This window comes from Aphanomyces invadans (assembly GCF_000520115.1).
Source record: "Aphanomyces invadans strain NJM9701 unplaced genomic scaffold supercont1.35, whole genome shotgun sequence".
Lineage (NCBI taxonomy): Eukaryota > Oomycota > Saprolegniomycetes > Saprolegniales > Verrucalvaceae > Aphanomyces > Aphanomyces invadans.
The window spans coordinates 506,513-511,506 of NW_008580180.1; positions in this window are offsets into that span (position 1 = coordinate 506,513).

Genomic DNA, 4,994 nt, shown 5'->3' on the forward strand with positions numbered 1-4,994 from the left:
CGCCACGTTAGTAGCATATCCATATCAATCATACATGATATCATTTGCAAGGCAAAGCATTTGTCATCCATTGCCAAAAATTACAATTTCTTCTTGCAGATTGAATACTGCGACAATATTATTATACACTCCCTCAGTCCCACAATACCTGTGTAGTTTACCGGAGGAAAGACATGACTCGTCATTACATATGGAAGTGATTTAAACTTGTCTGTCGCATTCTCTAAGTTGAATTTCACGTGCTTGATTGGTCCAAAGGAACAAGCGCGCCAAGAGCTTTTAATGCATGTGTCGATGAGGGGGAATTCGCAGGAACATGAACCCAAGTCCCTCGTGAATTTTACATACTTTAACTCAAATAATCTATTCCAACATTCATTGAGTGTTAACCAGCGTGAGCTGATGAACGAAGACCGTGGGGCCATCCTTCGGGAGGCCCTGCTCAACAGCAGCAAGACCTCCTGGAATCGATTGCCCAGGGGCATCGCACAGATGTTAGCGGTCAATTCGGCTGTCACCAGTCTACCATCCTCAGTGTTCACCCAGGCCGAGCAGCAGGGAGATTCGACAGAAGGTGTTGGTTGCCAGCAGAAAGAAGGGCAAGATGGGTAGAAAGATAGTCTGCACTGCTGAACAAGTAACGGCTAAGCTACTGCAAGTGTGAAGTTGGTAGGCTTGTTGCTTAGGAGGGTTCCTGAGGTAAACTCCCTCCGGAATCGAATGGCACTGTCAGAATTGTCTACCCGTTTGATAGGTTCTGAGACGCTCATTTTCTTTAATTTCATTTGTCGTTACAGCTTTAAAAGGGATACATGTACAGTGAATATATATTTATTCAAGGAGCCTTACACCCATAAGTTGATCTACGCAAGTGTTTTGGGAGCAGTGGGAGTAAAAAATTGTGGTTAAGTAACCCTGGGGACATTTTTCCGTCGCTCACTGAGCTTTACGCGAAATCTATATATGTATGGATAACTTTGGAAATCCGACATTTTCATCCGACAATGATGTGATTGGTCAATTACGCCGCTGCAAGGCGGTATATCTGAAACTGCTATTTTTTCCTATGGGATCGTGTTATTGCGCGATGTGGATGATATGTTGATGGCCGACATTGCCATCGCCCAATCCAATTGTGTGAAAATAATTCACCCAATCATTGACTTCCTGTTGTCGGTCGTCCAATCCCCTGGTCAAAATTTGTCGGTTAGATGTCGGATGCCATGTACATGTGCACATTGAAATCTTCAGTTGAATAATGCTTTCGTATCAGAAATGAAAAATGCACGACTACGTCGGAGACAATTTCCTATAAAGTATACACACCTCCAACAGCAAAGTCTATACTATGATACATCCAGCGTGCTCAAATGCCACCACATAGGAAGATTGTGAATTGACCGGTTTTGAGCATCGGAAATATTTACTTGGCACATGGCGCAACTTTCACTCAATACTATCAAAGCCGATATGTACGAACATTGCGAGTACTCGGTCTCAGTCACTGTATCTACCGCAACATTTCTCTGTGCGGGGGTGCATGCTGCGCATCAACTGCGTGCTGTAGTGGTGGTGAGTCGTCCTGCGTGTCGTGGCAGCAGTCCGACTGTGTGCCGTGGTAATTGTCCGTGCTATGTGCCGTGGTGGTTGGCCGTGCTGTTTGCCGTCGTGGCTGTCCATGGTGACGGCGGTGCTGTGCGTCCATGCTGTGTGCTGTGGTGCTGGTTCGTACTGTGTTCCTAACTTGGGGTCCGCTCAGCGTGCCATTGTGGTGACAGGTGGAAGACAGTGGCAAGTACAATTATCATTTCTTAGCATTAATTGTACTATACAGTTAACTGATACCGTCCATTCGTTTTTGCCTCCAGCTTTCGTTGTCCATGCGTCCATAGACCGATTCCTACAGCAAGGAGAATGCTGCACGATACAGATTGGCGGATCGAACAGAGTCCTAGGTGGAAGTGCTTGGCGATAACATCTTCGACAAGCACATCACTGAATTCATGACGACTTGTGCCCACGACAAACTCCGTTTATCCGCAGGCAACATTTCGCGACTTTGAACAAAACGCAGGGGACCAGTGTGCTCAGCTGGAGCTCCAATCCACCAAAGGTTCCACACATCGTAGACCTTGCAAGTCAGAAGTCGGATTCACATTGGGACATTGTGAAAACGGCCATCTCAGAGCGGTCGTTCATTCATTTCAGATGGTGGTGGATTGCGTGAGAGCGACTCATAGCTGCTCTGGGTACCCAGTGCAGACTCAACCTGCGAAAGGCGGATGGCTGGTGAGTCTGGGAGCCCAAATTCCAGTGGTAGTAGTCCTGTTAAGTGCGGTTACGCACGGCTAGCGTCACTTCGGTGCACTGCGGTGTGAAGGGCCGCGCAAAATGACTGTAACTCGATATGGATTTGGCATTGCTTCCCGGAAGGATGACGCCTTGCAAACAACCAAGGCGCGGACTTACAACAAGAGCAAGGTGAGCCTGAGGCATTGTCGATGCGGTTTGAGATCGAAAATGTCCCTCGTTTTTAGACATCTCGAACAAAATGTCCTCGATCGCAGTTGAATTGATTGGTGGTGTTGTGAAGCGCGACAATCTTGAAACAACTTTCGCTGTCACTTGGGTCGGGAGTCATTTAGATTAGGACTCAATTGAACTTTGCAATTTCGTCATGTCACTTTCCACAGAACACAGTCGACATCCTAGGACAAATACGGGGGGGTGCAACCAAGTACTAACCTTTGAATAATACAAACTGTATGGTCGATTTCGTGGAATCGTATGAAACTTTTGACTCATTATTTTAATGATGATGAATTTCAAATCACCATATCTACTACAATACTGCACAAAACGTGCCAAGGCAATGTCATAGCGCATCTAGAATGGCGGTGACGCAGCTTACGATTGTCCATTGTGAAAACGACCGAGTCAGTCAAAGGATATAGGACTATAATCTGAACCGTACGAAAACTTATGACACCCACTATACAGTGCATAGATGCAGGTCATTGTTGTGAGTCCGCGCCTTGTTTGCCCGCAAGGCCACTTCCTTTCGGGAAGCAATGCAAATCCAAACTGGGTTACTTCTCTTTACCCTCCTAGTCAATTAACTTCGTTCCCCTCAATACAGCAGCAATTTACCAGGACGTCCAGGTAGTCCTGTACTCAATCGTCCCGTACGAATCTATCCAACATCTAGCAACCGACCTCAGCAAGGTTGAGCTGGACTCGGGGCGCACTCGACCAGAGCAGCCATAAATTTCTTTTGTGCAGCTTGGAGATAGCGCTACTATCGCATTTTTTGAAGCACTTGCATTACTTTCGCGCGGCGTATGCGAGAGCTGCATCTACCACTCGTCACGCATTGTGTATGCAGAAGCTGGAGGCATTTTGCGGATATACACAGGTTTGACTCAATGCAGAGAGCCTCGAACCTGCGATATTCCAGCTGCCCTGGGAGCCTAATATTGCCGCGATGAGTGCAGAGCCTGTGTGTTTCGTGCCCATACCCGTGTCCAGCCCAAACCTTGCGCAGACGATAGTTCCATCAAACTTCGAGGGCAAGCATTGTCATGGAGTCCATCCAGAGTTTGTCAATCGATGTACTTCAACAATCGTCTGTCTCGAGCCAATTAGTCGAGGGCGCCATCGAAGGCAGCGGCTGCGTTGACAAGTCGGGTGACCTCGTCAACTATGAACTGGGGTTGAACGATTTCGTGGAAGGTGAACATGAACTTACTATGCTCCGATCGCACCATTGGACCTGACTACGCCTCACGCTATGCAATCTTAATCTTGGTAATGAACTTGCTTGTTGTATTGTGTCCTGGGAAACTATATAGCCTGCTCTCTCCGTGTCAATGGACAGTATGTCCGATCTCACTTTCTACAAACACAGTGGGCATGTATTCGCCGTGGACGTGCTGTTCAGCAATCAAAAAGCCCGTCTACCCTATTGCTCTGTGTGCCCCTCAACAATGAACAACCTTGCGAGTCAATGCATTGATGAGAACTATACACGCGTCGTCTCGAGCGTATCACGACTTCGTCGTTCAGTGTTGGACGTGACACGGAGTGCTTCCATGTGGAGGCACTCAAGATTGCTGTCGTCATCCTCCCGCTACCACCGCGTGGAGTCGGTGCTACCCCCGGTCTGGGCATTCTTCTGGTGCATGAAAACAACGAACTGCACGAATGATACCACGGCGCGACTGTCCACCGGTGACTGCCAACCTACGACGATCGCAGCAGAGAATAAGACAAAGTTTGCACAAAGTCCTCGTGATTCAAGCTCCCAGGAATAATTCACTTTTATTGCCTGCACGGCTTGTGCTTGGGGTTCTCGATTTTGCATGAACACGAGTCCCCAACACACCCATTCACCAATTTGTTCCAGAGATGGCGAAGAACCGATGCAATGCGCATTGTCGCAATGCTTGCAATCTTCACACCAACTGCTTGGTGCGCGAACCGTAGTTTTTTCACAATGTATGGTTCCTCCGCTTTCCCTACAAGAACCATGTCAACTGCTCGTCTGGCTATCACATCGACAATTTCCCTTTCCTGTGCGACCTCAGCAAAGTTGCTTGTGAAAAATTTTATGCTACACCAAAAACAGTGACAGACAAACCGACTTCTCGGGAGTGCAGCGGGTTTTGCTCTTTACGAAGCACTAAATCAAATCAGTCAAGAAAAGACGTGTCTGTTCGTGGCGGTGCCCCGAGCCCAACTCCACGAGCTCCTGTGTGTGAAGTTGGTGTTTGGGACGATTGTGTTTGCACGTGTGATGTCCTAGTTCGATACCCTGGGCGCCCAGGTTCAACAAGTGCCCAGGTTCAACGAGTGCCCAGGTTCAACGAGTGCCCAGGTTCAACGAAGTAGGGCAGGGGCAAGCGATTGGATTGATAATCGATCTCACTTTTGGATTTGTCATCGAGGTCGCCGTTGTGAACACGGCAAGCCGTCGGTTGCGAACACCGTCGCAA